At 49.9% G+C, this 15,956-nt stretch overlaps 1 protein-coding gene across 6 annotated transcripts in view; it reads right to left on the bottom strand.

Moving 5' to 3' along the window:
- Positions 1–15,956, bottom strand: part of SH3PXD2A (SH3 and PX domains 2A) — a 240,037-nt gene that overhangs the window by 197,851 nt on the left and 26,230 nt on the right. The gene's annotated exons all lie outside the window — the stretch shown is intronic.

Genomic DNA, 15,956 nt, shown 5'->3' with positions numbered 1-15,956 from the left:
AATTTTACCTCTAAGAATTTATCCACCCAAGTGTGTGGATGTGTGTCTATGTGTGTGTGTGTGTGTGTGTGTGTGTGTGTGTTTATATACATAAAGATGTTCATGCAGTGCTGTTTGGAACAGCAAAAAATGAGGAATGTTGACTGTCTGTCGATTTAAAAAATGGTCAAATAAATTATGATTCTACACCTGTTAAAGATAAGGGGGCTCTTTCTGTGTCATTAAGGGAAAATGTTCACAGTATATCGAGAAAAGAATAAAACAGATTACAAAACAGTATGTATACAATACAGTTAGATTTCGGGGGAGGTGTGTATGGGGGTTTGTGCATGAGCACATACATGTACATTTTACATATCTGGAAAAATGTAACAAACTGATAATCATGGTTACTTGGGTTAAGGAGAAATCGAGGTTTACCTTTATACATTTCTCAATTATTTTATTTCTTTGGACTATGTTTGGCTTTCAGAATTTATTTTTTTAAACATTTTTTATTTCTTTAATGTTGTATCTATTTTTATTTATTTACTTTTGGCTGCATTGGGTCTTCATTGCTGTGCGCGGGCTTTCTCTAGTTGCGGCGAGCGGGGGCTACTCTTCGTTGTGGTGCGCGAGCTTCTCATTGCGGCAGCTTCTCTTACTGCAGAGCACGGGCTCTAGGTGCGCGGGCTTCAGTAGTTGTGGCACACGGGCTCAGTAGTTGTAGCTTGCGGGCTCTAGAGCGCAGGCTCAGTAGTTGTGGCGCACAGGCTTAGTTGCTCCACGGCATGTAGGATCTTCCCAGACCAGGGCTTGAACCCGTGTCCCCTGCATTGGCTTAACCACTGAGCCACCAGGGAAGCCCTGGCTTTCAAAATTTTAAATAAGATTTCCATCTTACAAAACAATTGTGTTCTTTTAGCCTGTCCCTTGGCTAGCGCCAGCTCCTAGATATTCTGCCAACATCCAATATGTCTTCATTCTTGGGTAGGTAGGGGATTTCAAGTTCAATGTTGAGCTCTTGAAGCCAAGGTCTGCAACACTGTCTACATATACCATCACCTGGAGTGCTTTAAAAATACTGTCTGCTGGGACTTCCCTGGTGGCGCAGTGGTTAAGAATCTGCCTGCCAATGCAGGGGACAGAGGTTCAAGCCCTGGTCCGGGAAGATCCCACATGCCGCGGAGCAACTAAGCCCATGTGCCACAACTACTGAGCCTGCACTCTAGAGCCCGCGTACTACAACTACTGAAGCCTGTGCACCTAGAGCCCGTGCGCGGCAACAAAGAATAGCCCCTGCTCGCAGCAACTAGAGAGAAAGCCTGCTCGCAGCAACAAAGACCCAACGCAGCCAAAAATAGGTAAATAAATTTATATATTAAAAAAATACTGCCTGCCAACCCTACTGTATACCATTTAAATTAGAATCCAGGAAGTTGGAGTGGACATTGGTAGTTTTCAGAGCTCCCAGGTAAGTCTGCAGGTTGTTACAGGTTGAGAACCACTCAAGGTGGACCAATACCAAAAAGACCACTGGACTAGCTGAAAAAACTACTCTTTAAGTAGAAAGCAGTATTATAGTGTAATTTGTGCTAGTAAGAGTCAGCTCTGCCTTCAAGAGGTCCAGTTAGGGAATTTGTATTCAGTGCTTTTTCTCAAAATTCTGCCTCCAGTTTTGGAATTCACCAGCTCAAATGGGGAAAAGAAAACAAGGAGATGGGGGTTCACTTGTTGTGAGCTGTGGCTGTGCCTTCACTTTCTTCGGTAGCCTGTGGCTGTCCCCACCTCCATGGGGCCTCTATCAGTGACTCAGGGGTCAAAGTCCAGCCCTTTTCACCTCCAGGAGGAAAAGCGGAAAGAATTAGAGGTGCTGAACCCAGAGAAGGCATTTAAGAGACACACAACAGCTGGTTTCAAATATTTAAAGGACTATCAGTATGGGAGGGTCAGCTCCAGTTGTACCCAAAGGAAGGTGGCGGACAGTGAGTGTAAATGATGGAAAAACAGGTCTTGCCCAAAGTCAGGAAGCACTTGTCAACCAGAGCTGCCCAAGGATGGAAGGGGCTGTCCTGTGAAGTAATGGGACCATCAGGGCAGGAGATGAGTGACCATCTGTCTGCCGTGATATTGCTGGGAAACCCGTTTCCACTCAGCCCTCTAACGTCCAACTGCAGGAGGCCAGAAACACTTAGAAAGTTAGCAAAATACACTGGGAATACAGCTCCTTTACCAAAAAGTCTTCCACTCACAAAAAATCATCCTGAGAACCAGCTGAGTGTCAGGCTCTGCACTAGGTGCTGGACACACCAGCAGTGAGCCAGACAGTCTGTCTTCAAGGAGCATCAGACACACATATAATTGTTTCTGATGGTCCAATAAAATGGAGCGCAGTGACCAAAACTAACTGCAGGGGAGGTGGCTAGTTCAGACAGATGGTCAGGTAAGACTTCTCTCCGGAGAAAATGTTTGAGCTGAGATCTAAATGCAAAGAGCAAAGTACTACTCACCAGCTGGGGGGGGTGGGGGTGGGCTCTCAGTGTGACTCCGTCCAAAATTGCAAAGGAGCCCTACCTCACATCATATACAAAAATTAACCCCAAATGGATCAAACACCTCAATGTGAGTGACAAAACTATAAAAGCCTTAGAAGAAAACATAGGTGCAAATCTTTATGACCTTGGACTAGTCAATGGTTTCTAAGATATGACACTAAAATTACAGCAATAAAAAAAAAGAAATAGATAAATTGGACTTCATCAAGATTAAATACTTTTGTGCTTCAAAAGACACCAGCAAGAAAGTGAAAAGACAGTCTACAGAATGGGAGAAAATATTTCCAATCCATATATATGATAAGGGACTTGTATCTAGAATATATAAACAACTCTTTTAACTCTAAAAGACAAATAACACAACTTAAAAACGGGCAAAGGATCCAAATAGACTTTTCTCCAAAGAAGATATACAAATGGCCAATAAGCACAAGAAGAGATGCTCAACAGCGTTAGCCATCAGGGAAATGCAAATCAAAACTATAATGAAGTACCATTTCACATCCACTAGGATGGCTATAGTCAAACAGACAGATAATAGTAAGTGTTGGCAAGGATGTAGGGAAATTAAAACCTCCATACATTGCTGGTGGGAATGTAAAATAGTGCAGCTGCTTTGGAAAACAGTCTGGCAGTTCCTCAAATGGTTAAACATAGAGTTACCATATGACCCAGCAATTGTATTCCAAAGTATCTACCCAAGAGAAATGAAAACTCACGTCCACACCAAAACTTCTATGTGAATGTTCACAGCAGCACTGTATTACAAAATATTATATATATATATATTACATAATAACCCCAAAGTGGAAACAACCCAAATGTTCTGCAACTAATGAATGGATAAACAAAATGATGTAATTTTGTTCCCCTTTTCCAAAACTCTTAAGGGCACCCCGTAGCTACAGCGTCCACTTCAGCACCAGAGACCCAGATTGCCAATTTCATGTGGCCATCCCCCGAACCTGTTCCCAGATCTGCCCTCAACAGGGTCACAAACCCCTTGAAAGCAGGTGTTTTATCCTGACTTCCCTTGTGTTCCCTATAATACCTGAGGATATGATGTGTGCTCTAATAGCCACATGATGAAATATTATTTAGTAATAAAAGGAATCAAGTACCAGTACATGCTACAACATGGATGAACCTTGAAAACGTCACGCTAAGTGAAAGAAGCCAGACACAAAAGACCACATATTACATTATTCCATTTATACGAAATTCCCAGAATAGACAAATCTCTAGAGACAGAACTAGAGTAGTGGTTGCTGAGGGCTGGGGGTGGCAACACTGGGGGAAATGGGGAGCAACTGCTAACGGGGTTACTTCTGGGGATGGTGAAAATGTTCTGAAGTTGACTGTGGTGACGGTTACCCATTATCTGGGAATATACTGAAAACCACTGAATTGTATGCTTTAAATGGGTAAATTGTATGGTATGTGAATTATATCTCAATAAAGCAGTTTTGAAAATATTTGAACGGAACAGATGTCACTCTCAGTTAAGAAGATTTTGCCAGAAAAGGCTCCATCTCTCTAACCTTTCAGCCTGTCTAATTTCTCCAAGGTTCAATCAAGACCCACCGTCTCCTAGAAGCCTCCTTGGACTGCCTCAGCCCTGGTGCTCCCTCTGCCCCTTCATCTGGTACACAGCAGGCTTGTGTAGGTAGGGGTCATGTGACATCCATTAGTCTTGGAGGAAACAAATCCTGGGCCTCTGTGACCCCCATGGTGCAGATCACCAACCCTGGCACATAGTAGGTGTACCTGGCTGATTAAGGAGAAAGCCTAGTTTAAAATGCACCTGGTTTCCCAGGCTCAGCAAGAAGAGACCGAGTTGTCTTCCAATGATGACTAGAAGACCCAAAGCCGGAAACATCCTCCTCTCCTTGCCTGGAGAGTTCACTGGCCCCAGCAGAGCCTGGCGCGCAGTAAAACTTTCCCAGTCAAGCAGCAAAACTGGGAACGCCATCAGCTCCTGTTTGGCTTCCAGAACAAGGAAACTGCACTTAAACTTCGACGCTGGAAGCGCCCACAGAGAGTAATTGCAGAACTGGGTGAATCTGCTCACCTTCTCTAGAAACATGTTTCTCCGTTTGCTCACGGTCCTGACCCCGGAGTTTGGCCCAGCCTCCTTTCATCTGATCCCACCCAGCCCTTGCCCCCCTCCAGGCCTCATAGCCCCTCTGCCCACAGTCTTCTCCCCCTTTTCCAAAACTCTTAAGAGCACCCCGTAGCTACAGCGTCCACTTCAGCACCAGAGACCCAGATTGCCAATTTCATATGCGGCCATTCCCCAAACCTGTTCCCAGATCTGCCCTCAACAGGGTCACAAACTCCTGGAAAGCAAGTGTTTTATCCTGATTTCCCTTGTTTTCCCTATAATACCTGAGGATATTGGACACGTGGTAGATCCTCAATAAAGACGTCATTTCTGTCTGATAAAATGCTGTTCAGTCCTGTAAGGAAGTATCAAGTGCTTACTGTGTGCTAAGCTCCTCACTAGACACTGGCAACCCAAAGTCAAATAAAATATCGTCCTGGCCCCAGAAAGCTCCCAGACTGTGAGAAAGAGCGGCACTAATGGCTAATTTGCTGTGGAGGCTAGACTGAGAAATGTACATGACCCTGGGGGAACACAGAGGAGAGGCACCAAGCCAAGAGAGCTTCCTGGAGGAGGTGGTCCTGAAGGTGGGGTGAAGCGTGAAAGATGAAGAAGGTAAGCTGAGCAAAGAGGTGAGGGCAAGGGCGGTGGTGGCAGAAGGGAATCTTAAGCAGAAGAAAGGGCACAGACCAAAGCTGGGCGGGGTGGTGTACCATGGCCTGAGCTGGGTAGAGAACCAGGAACAGGTGGGGTGGCTGCAGCCTGAAGTCCAAGGCAGTGAGTGGCAGGAGATGAGTGAAGAGTCCCTGGCTCTGAGGCTGGAGGAAAGATGGGGGCAGGAGAGCAGTGGAAGGGAGGAAGGCAGAGAAACAGAGGGCAAGCTGAAATGTTTTTTGGGTGAGAAACTTGGAATGGTTTGGGGATTGGAGAAGGACGGAAGGACAGGTGTGGGGAGATCTAAGGAGCTAGGGAGGAAGAGATGAGGATGGAGGAGCCCCGGAGGAGCAGAGGGGTCCCTGAGCCAGGGGCAGGGAAATGGGGTCTGGGAAGGGACACTTGGAGACTGAGAAATCCCGCCCCAAAGCTTCCGGGAGCCCAGATGGACCACAGTCAGGATGACATGGAATGACTGGGACAGAACTCAGAGTTGGGAGCAGGTAGACCCCAGGTCCTGGCAGTTCACGGGGTGCTTTGCTGCTCACTGGTGGACAGTGCAAAGAATGACTGACACCTAGAGACTGTCAATGGAGAGAAAGCATAAGCAGCTTTGCAAAAGGAGAGGGACAAAGCAGTCGAAGTCAGAGGCTTTGTTTTATGTTCTCTTAGCTCCCAGGCTCCAGATCTGACAGCAAACCTTATAAACCTCCCCTCCCTCCCCCAAACTTGGCTCAGAAGACAGAGTCATTTGGGATGAGGGAAGGGGGTACCAGGTCACGTCTTTTGGGCCCCGACCCGCTTCTCCCTGCCTCTGCAAGCTGCGTGGCCAGAGGAGACCCCTGCTCTGCCACAGCCAACTGCAGGACGTCATTTGCTGCCTGGGCCCCTCGGGGAGGAGGTGGAGAGGCCTGCCAAGCCGGCTGGAGGAGAGCCACGCACGCGGCCAGGGGAGACTGCCAGAGGCTGCATCTGGCTCGGCTTCCCGCACCGATTCCCATCTGGCCGAGGCATGGAGGTGAGACGAGAAACACACAGCCGGCCTCCTCCCCCAGCGCCCCCAAAGTCACGTCATCCAGGCATTCCCTCCGGGAGGGCTGCCCCCTCCCTGTGACCTCAGCCTGTTTCACTTGGCCAGAGCCCACCCCCGGAGAGCAGGCCCCCCACCCCAACACCCTAGCTCACACCCAGGCCCATGCAGGGAAAGGCGTGAGCTATAGATTCCAGCCCTCCCAGGCCGCACACCAAAGCCCCAAATAAGGGCCCACCCCTCCCAGCCCTGTCTTCTGAGATGCCAGCTGGGCTGCAGAGGGGGGCCGGGGGGCTGGGACGCTCGGCCAGAACACTGCGGGCTTGTCCTCTTCCAACCTCTACGTGGAATCTCCCTCCAGCTTTAACCGAGGGTGGGTCAGGCTGGCAAGAAAAGACAGGCAAGTCCAATGGGTGGTGTCCAACAGCTTCCAGTACTAAATCCTAGCTTTGCCTCTTGTGTGGTGTAAGAAAATTTGGTGGACAAATTATCTCATTTCTTTGAGCCTCCATTTCCTTGCCTGTAAACTGAGGGTAATAAGAGGACAGGCCTTGGACAGTTTGAGTGATGACTAAAATGTATGCAAAGTGCTTAGCACGTGCCTGGCCCTCAGTAAACACCCAGTGTGTATGGTCGCTCTTTTATCTCCTGGCTTCCTCCAGTGGCAGTGCCAGAGAAGGCTCAGTGCCACCTGCACAACTGCCAGTGGCCAGCTCCAAATACAAGTGGTAAATCTGTTATTGTTATATTATTATTATTATTTTAAAAAATAAGTAAATTTATTTATTTATTTTTGGCTGCGTTGGGTCTTCGTTGCTGTGCACAGGCTTTCTCTAGTTGCGGCGAGCGGGGTCTACTCTTTGTTGTGGTGCACAGGCTTCTCACTGTGGTGGCTTCTCTTGTTGCAGAGCACGGGTTCTAGGGCACGCGGGCTTCAGTAGTGGTGGCACTCAGGCTCAGTAGTTGTGGCTCACGGGCGTAGTTACTCCGCAGCATGTGATATCTTCCCGGACCAGGGCTCGGACCCGTGTCCCTTGCATTGGCAGGCAGATTCTTAACCACTGCGCCACCAGGGAAGTCCAAAATTATTGGACTTCTAATAATTGTTATATTATTATTGACTTCATCTTTCTTATTTATTTTGATAGCTACTTATCCTGGGAAATAGAAAACTGACCTTTTCTGGGTGTCTTACATACTGTGCACAAAAGCAACTTTAGTAAATCTGTTATTTGGAATACACTCTCTAATAGGATGCTTCCTACACAGATATAACCCCTAGCAGCCCAAGCCCCCACAGGAATCCTGGGGCTCTCTCACAGCTGCACGCAAGCGCGCGCACACACACACACACACACACACACACACACACACACACACTCTCTCTCTCTCTCTCTCTCTCACAGCTGCGCATGTGCGCACACACACACGTAGCTTCCTCCTTGGCATCCCGCCTTTCCCTGTACTCCCCTAATCCCAGAAGCTGTGTGTCCAACATCAAGTCCCCCCCCACAGCTGTCCAATCACAAGTTCTGCCCTGATGTACTGCCTGGCATTGGGATGAAGAGGGGAAGAGCACTTTCGTGCCTGTTAATGAGAACCCCAGGAAGCTCAGAGCAAGGCCAGAGCAGCCCCTTGGGTGGAGGCAGCAAAGAAGCTCACTTCCAACTCACAGCCCCAGAGGAAAGTGATCTAAACACCATCAAGCCCTCTTGGAGACTCCCCACCCACCTGCCTGGAGAACAACCCTCTAAATCCAAACTAATGAGTTGAACCACCCAACAGAAAAATGTTTAATGGGCCAAGAATGTAAAAAGGCATTTACCAAAAAAGAAATACAAGTGACCAATCCATCCTAGGAAAGACACTCAAACTCATGCACAATTAAAAAAGAAATCAGGGGCTTCCCTGGTGGCGCAGTGGTTGAGAGTCCGCCTGCCGATGCAGGGGACACGGGTTCATGCCCCGGTCGGGGAAGATCCCACATGCCGCAAAGCGGCTGGGCCCGTGAGCCATGGCCGCTGAGCCTGCGCTATGCAACGGAAGAGGCCACAACAGTGAGAGGCCCACGTACCGCAAAAAAAAAAAAAAAAAAATTAGAACTCTTTTTCTTTAGCTGACTGGCAAAACATTCAAGTTTGGTAGGTCCCAGTGCTGATGAAGGTATGAGGAAACAGACATGTCTCACACACTGTAGGAGGGATGTGAATTCTTTTAGGAGGGCCATTTGCCAGTATATATCAAAATGAGAAATGCAAATTCTTTGACCCACCAATTCCCCTGCCAGGAATTTATCCTGGGGATAAACTCACAGAAGTGTGTCAAGTTTTATGTTCAAGGATGTTTTGGGCAATATCCGTCAGATTGTTCCAGGACATCCTCAGAATTAAATAGTTTGCAACTATCCCAAGAGCAAGTCTTCTAGTTTTGCCCACAGGGAGGTTATGCCATGAAAGAAGTAAGAGAAAGATATGGAAGAATCAATCCTTTTGCATAAATACTCCTTAAGGCAGTGCTGGCTTTGTCTAAGAAGGTGTCATTCCTTACTCTGCCTTTATTGGTCTGGCTTTAACCACTTCCCTTCCAGTGAACTGAAAGCCTGGCTCCGGTCAGCCAAGTCACAGAGCACAGCAACTTTCATGGCACCCAAGGAAGGGACAGGAGCCACCCTAGCAAGTAAGCAGGCTCTATGCTGGAGGCAGCCATACATACACAAGCTCAGGGGACCCATACACCTACCCTGGGAATGGGCACGAGCAGTGTCCCCATCTTACAGAAGAAGACGCTAAGGTTCCGAGAGGGTAAGTGACTTGTCCAGGGTCACACAGCCAGCATGTACTAGGCTTGGATTCCAGCCCCTGTGTTCTTCCCCACCTTGTGACAGCCTCAGGCCTTACACTACAACTCACGGACTATTAGAAAGTTGATGGAGTTTGGGGATGGGAGGCAGGGAGGAGTCTGCAGAAGCAGCTGAGCTGAGGGAAGAAGGGCCAGCGGGCAGGGGCCAGGTCTGGGCTGGGACAGCCAAGTCAGGCCAGTCAGCTTGCCAAGGCCTTACTCCTTGCTGATGAGAAAAGGCATCTCAGTACCCACACCACCACCCTCTACATGGGACCGCTACCCCAGGCTATCCCCTGCCAGCTGGTGGCCACTCCCTGGCCCCTAGGAGGAAGCTCACAGGCCTGCCAGGCTATTTTGAAAACCTGAAGCCTTGTGGAATGTGCCTACTATGGCCCTCTCCCATTGACCCTCAAGGACCAGATACCCGCCTCCTTCTGCGGTACCCTGCAGAGACAGAGGAGACATCCAGCGGGTGCTGAGGGCAGGGAGGGCAGGGGTGGAGTTTGGTTCCGTTAGTGGCTTTGGTCAACGCATTTCACCCCCTGTGGGCCTCAGTTTCCTTGTCTTTGAAATGGGAAGACAAGCAAAAGGGCAGAGTTGGGATATGACTGCTGGTGTCCCCCACCCAGCTTCTAACATTCTCTGTTCTCTGGGCTTTTCCACGGCTGGGGGAGGCTGCCAGTGCATAGGCTGGGTCAAGTGCGAGGGGAAGGGGACCTGGAGTCAGAGGCTGGGGTTAGTGTCCAGCTTGGTCACCATGGGCTCTGTGACCTTGGGTCCAGACGTGCTCAGGTTCTAGAGGAGGTTCTGGGTATCAAGTGAACATTCAGCGAGGCTGAGAACAGGCTGCTAGTGTGGGGGACGACCACCCACCCTGTTCCCAGCCCCAGGCCCTGAGGCCCTGACACCATCACTTTCATGGGCACAAATGGGAGTCTCAACAGAGGAACCGAAGGAACAAGAGCCGTGTTCCCTGAGCTCTGACCACAGCTGGAAAGGGCCAGCGTCAACCAATTAGAGAATCGGACTCTCAGAACCAGAAGGGGACCTGAAAGGTCACTGAGCCCTGCCCTGTGCTTGCATAGGTCCAGCGGCGAATGCGGAGGCTGCACGCAAGGCAGTCCGTGCAATCTTTGACCATCAGAACGTTCTTCCTTATACTGATCTGAATCTCCTTCCTGCTAACTGCTGTCCATATCCACTAGTTCCGTCCCTGAGGCCACAGAGCACAGATCAAACTCCTCTCCTGAAGGAGGGCATTTCGCACGACCCCTCTCCAGGCGTCTCCTCTGCTCCAGGCCAACCTCCCCACTTCCTCTTGCTGCTCCCATGGCTAGTCTTGCATCTTCCTCCACCACGCTGTCCTCCGTGTACTCTGCCCTCAGACAGCATGCACTGGGCCTCCCAGGTGCAGACAGACTGACAGGGCAGAACAGAAGCAGATTCTTACCACCTCCCTCCTCTAAACGTTCTAAACCCTGACTGTCTGAGCACAGTCTAAGAACTGTGAATTCTGTGAACCCATACCCAGGGTTGGAGAGTCATACTGCTGACGTCTGCTGACCTCCCAAGCGACCGAAACCCTGACACATCACACTCTCGCTTCCACAAAAACCAAACCTGCTGCTGCCAACACTTGGGCCACTGGTCCCTTGAATTAAAACACATTACATTTATGCCTAGGTAATCCCAATCTTCTCCAAGGCATTTCTGGAAGCTGGCTTGTTGCTTAACACACTCTCCTTCCTCCCTGTGTCACCTATGTGATCAGGATGACCTCAAAATCCCATTGAAGTCACTGACAAACATTCTTGGTCAGAGACAGAGAACAGAGCCCTGAGGCACACCCCTAGAGACCCTCCTTCAGGTCAACACTTAGCTCAGTTCTGTATGAAGCTGAGAACAGGGGGGCTCCCCAATAAATCACAGTTGCAAATAACAAATTCTTTTATTTTTCAAACCATAAGAGGAACTCCCTATACAAAAGCGTCGTCAGCAAGTTTGTTCATAAAACAAGAAGTCCTCCTGTAAATTAAATAAATCACAAACTGATCTCTTTTGCACATCCAGCGTTTCATGAACTCTAGCTAATAAAGGCACCTGCGTGTGCAGTGCTCACCACGTGCCGGACTCCTGGCTGAGCATTTCAGGCATGAAGTCCTGTCAGTGGCATCGTCACTCCCATTTTGCAAGCAAGGGCGCCTGGGCTCTAAGAGGTCACGTGACTCACCTAAGGTCACACAGATGGAAACCCGGATGCCCGGCCATGTCTGCTGAACTCTAAAACTTCTCTTTCCACTGTGTGATGCTGTCTCTCAGGTTTCCCTAAAGAAGGCTCCACTTGGTTCTGTCCTTTCTCTGGCCTGAGCCCAGAACCACCCCTCCCCCACCCCCCGCTCCATCGCAGGCCCTCAGTGCACTCTCCACCTCCTTCCTGTGATCAGAGAGCTTCAGACCTACTGGGAACACGGCCGGCCTTGGGAAACAGGAACCCACGATTTGGGTGGAACTGCCTCCCAATGCTGGGATTTTCTTCTTAGTGAGCCCAATCCCTTCTGGTGCCCCAGGCACAATTTAGAACCTGGAAGCAACCCAGGTCCAGCCCTAGGTTAGGAGAAAATGGCATTCCTGGGCCTCACCTAACTACCTATAAAATGGGTATCACAACGGTAACAGGGAACTGCCTTCACAGGGTTGTCGTGAGGATCCTGAAACACCTCACTCCCTCCCACCACTGAGCCTTTACCCTCCGCTCGGAACACCCTTCTCCTTCCTTCCAAATTTACAGAGAGGCCTCCTGTTCACGCTTCAGAGTGTCCTGTTCCTTTCCTGATCTCAGTCCATCGCTGCACATCCACACACAAGACTGGTTAAAGTTGGTCATCCCAGCCAGTCTGGAAGCTCCCTCCTCTTCTGACTTGTAATCATTTTGATTCAACCAGGAATCTGCAGCATCTGACATGGTGCCTGGCACACAGTAGGCATCTAATAAATGCTTGTTGATGAATGAAAGGGCAGATGAGAAAACAGACACAGGCCTGCTTTTCTCAAGGCCAGCATGGCTGAACCAGTGCAAGGGTTCTGCATGGCCCACCGTAGGGAACTAGAAGACACTGCCTGGAGGGGGCTGGGAGCCAAGGAAAGGTGTGTTTCCATTTGGGCAGGATGGGAGGAAAAGCAGAGAGCACGGACGTGATCAAGGGATGAATCCATCTCCTTCCAAACAAGGATGTCCCTCAGATAATCTGTTATCCTGACAGGTCCACACCCATTGTGGTGACCACACTAATGAATTACCCTGGGAAATCGAGGTGGAGGAGGGATGGTTAGGGGACGTCGCCTCCATGGAACCGAGGAAACTTGGCCCTCAGCGGTCACCACACGTCATTAGCTGTGACCCAGGGGCCATGGCTTTGGGGCAGTGATGAAGACTGGGACACTGGCTCCCTCTCAGGAGGGGCTGGTGGAATTCCTGCTGTTCCCGGGTCCTCCTCTTCTGCTTCCGCAGCCTGGGGTGCTCACCCACTCCCATCTCCCTTCCCTCCCAGACAACCCTACTAAAACTGAGTCTCTACCACAGTATCAGGCAAAGAGAATGTGCTTTGGAGTTCAACATGTGAGGTTTCTTAAATCGAAGTATAGTTGCTATACAATATTATATAAGTTACAGGTGTACAATGGTGATTCATAACTTTTTAAGGTTATACTCAGTTTATAGTTATTATAAAATATTAACATGTGAGTTTGAGCCCAGATCCACCACCCATGAGCTGTGTGTTGTTGGGCAAGTAACAACACTTCCCTGAGCCTTGGTCCTGTGTTTGTAAAGTGAACCTCACTGGGTTGCTGTGAAAATTAACGAGGTCATGGACACAAGGCCCATAGCACAAAGCCTGGCACGTTGTATGCACCCTGAATGCCTTGCAGCCTCTCCCTAGAACTCCCCTGCAGTGTTTGGTAGCTAATTATCTTTCCACAGGAGGAAGTGTTCTCTTTCCACCTAAACCGTGAGGTTTTTTGAGGGCAAGGCTGTGTCCTGGCCACCTCTGCACAGCCCTCAGAGAGAGAGGGCAGTGTTGAAAAGCATGGGCCTTGGTGTAAATCTCAGCCCTGCCACGTACTGTCCGTGTGACCACGGGCAAATAGTCCTATGCCTGCTGGAGCCTCTGTTTCTTCATCTGTAAAATGGGGCTAACAAGAGTGGATAGTAATAGTTCTGCCTTTGTAGAGGGCTGGTGTGAGGCTTACAGGAAGGCCTGTGTGTACTGAGTTTTATACGGTCCTTGGCATAGAATTCAACAAGGGCCGGAGACAGTGATCATTAGCCGGGCAGGGCCCAGCAGGGTGGCGCAGGGTACTGGCATCTCTGGGGAGGGAGGGAGGGAAGTCTTTGTAACAAGATGTTATGGTTCTCCGTTTCGAGGAAGGGAGGGGCCCGCTGAGCTGATATATCGTCATCCAGGTGGACAGGTTCATCTAGGTGGACAGGTTCATCCAGGTGGCCACACCTGGCCGGGAGGGGAGGCCTGTGCTCAGGAGAGGGAGCCGGGAAGCTAGTGAGAGTGCCAGGTCCCAAATCAGCCTAAGGAACAAGAGCCCATTCTCCACACCTGGGAGCTCTTCCCGATGATTCAGGGACGACATTCTCAGGTTTAAGAACAACATTCTCACGTCGCAAGTCCGGTGACCGACTTTATTGCCACTCCTCAAATGAGCTTCCCCCAGCTCATTAAAGTAGGCAGGCCAGCAGCTCAGAACTTGGTCAGCTTTGAAGGATCGCCCACCCTGGGGGCGGCCCTGAGATAACCCAGCCTAACTTTTTAATAAAAGCAAGATGATTCCTGGTCTCTTTCCAATTAAAGTCAGGCCGCCTGGCCTTACGGCGTTCCCCCAGCTCCACAAGCACAAGCTGGCGAAGGGAGGTGGGCTGGAGAAGCGAGCAGGAATCCCATCACTCAGATATTCCGCTTCAGGGTCGGGGGCCCTCCCTGGCTGAGAGCCCAAGGGCAGGGCCTCTGCTAGAGCCATCAGCACTATCTTCGAGCGTCCATCTTCATTTCAGACCCACTACGAGGGGTCTCTTCCTGCAAATCTGCCTTTTGGGTCTTGTGAGAACAAAGACTGTTTCTGTTCTGCACTTCTGCCCCCCTCCTCCTAACCTCACCCCCAGGCCGAGTCACGGTTGGCCCATTGCTCGGGTGAGCCGTGATACAGACACTGGTGTGTTCGTTAATTTATTTCCCAGGTGAAAGGCACTGTCGCGACTTCTGCCGCTGCATATGGAAACGCACACACACACACACACACACACACACCCTAGCACGCTTTCTTTTCTCAACGAGGCAGTCGCCCGTTGTCGCTCATGCTGTCTTGACAGTTCTTCTTCCTTTTGAAGTCTCCACATCTTTTGCCCACTGACTGGGACGTTCCATGCTGCCAGGTTCTTATTTTCCTAACACAGTGGAAATATCTGGCCTTTTCCATAATAGTTAGCTCTCCTGATGCAATACATAGACAGCACTTCATTTTACGTTGTGTTTTCAAGGGACTGTTTATTTAACGGCGATCTGTAGGGTACCGCACACTGCTCTGGGAGGTAAGCCCTGTAGGCGGCAGGGAGGGGCGGGGGGTGTGAGCAGAGGAACCATCTAGAATGTTGTGCTCCCATCCCACTTCTGGGACACAAGCAGCTATCCAAGCTTCTCTAAAGAGTGTAATTTATTATGCCTCTTTTAAGTTTAAGAGGCTCTCAGAGTCGTTCCCCCAAGACCCCCCACTCCAAAGAGCAATAAATGAGGCTAAAATGAACACGTGTGAGGCTAAGAAGGTAATGCCACTTTTTAAAGGAAGGATTCTGTTCGTTTTTTTAAATAGGTCTGGTTCTAGACTTTGAAAATGATGGATTAGGGACTTCCCTGGTGGCGCAGTGGTTAAGAATCCGCCTGCCATTGCAGGGGACACGGGTTCGAGCCCTGGTCAGGGAAGATCCCACATGACGCGGAGCAACGAAGCCCGTGAGCCACAACTACTGAGCCCGCGTGCCGTGACTACTGAAGCCCATGGGCCTAGAGCCCGTGCTCCGCAACAAGAGAAGCCACCGCAATGAGAAGCACATGCACCACAACGAAGAGCAGCCCCTGCTCGCCACAACTAGAGAAAGCCCGCACTCAGCAACTAAGACCCAACGCAGCCAAAAATAAATAACAAATACCTAAATAAATAAAAAGATTCTTCTAGGGGCTTCCCTGGTGGCGCAGTGGTTGAGAGTCCGCCTGCCGATGCAGGGGACACGGGTTCGTGCCCCGGTCCAGGAAGATCCCACATGCCGCGGAGTGGCTGGGCCCGTGAGCCATGGCCGCTGAGCCTGCGTGTCTGGAGCCTGTGCTCCGCAACGGGAGAGGCCACAACAGTGAGAGGCCCGCGTACCGCAAAAAAAAAAAAAAAAAAAGATTCTTCCAAAAAAAAAAAAAAGATGGATTAACATGTAATCCTGTGTCAACCACCCAACAAGTATTTACTTTGCTAAGTGCAAAGTGTGGCCGGGGGGGGGGGGGGGGCGGAGGGGGAAGGCAGGGGGGGAGGGGCAGTGGGGGGCAGGCTTTAGGTAGAAGGGTAAGGAAGACCCTAGTCACTACCCTCACAGTGTACTTGGAGAAATCATGCAAGCATATAATGCGTATCTAACATAGGACCTAAAGCCACATTTATGCTCTGCTGGAACCAGTCAAGGTTTAAGAGTTCAGTAATAGCCCACCCCAGCGACCTAAGATGTCACAGAACAGGGAATTCCCTG

Source organism: Tursiops truncatus, chromosome 16 (genome assembly GCF_011762595.2).
Source record: "Tursiops truncatus isolate mTurTru1 chromosome 16, mTurTru1.mat.Y, whole genome shotgun sequence".
Classification (NCBI taxonomy): domain Eukaryota; kingdom Metazoa; phylum Chordata; class Mammalia; order Artiodactyla; family Delphinidae; genus Tursiops; species Tursiops truncatus.
Note: the sequence above shows the minus strand (reverse complement) of the source record. Positions and strands in the feature narration are given on the sequence as shown.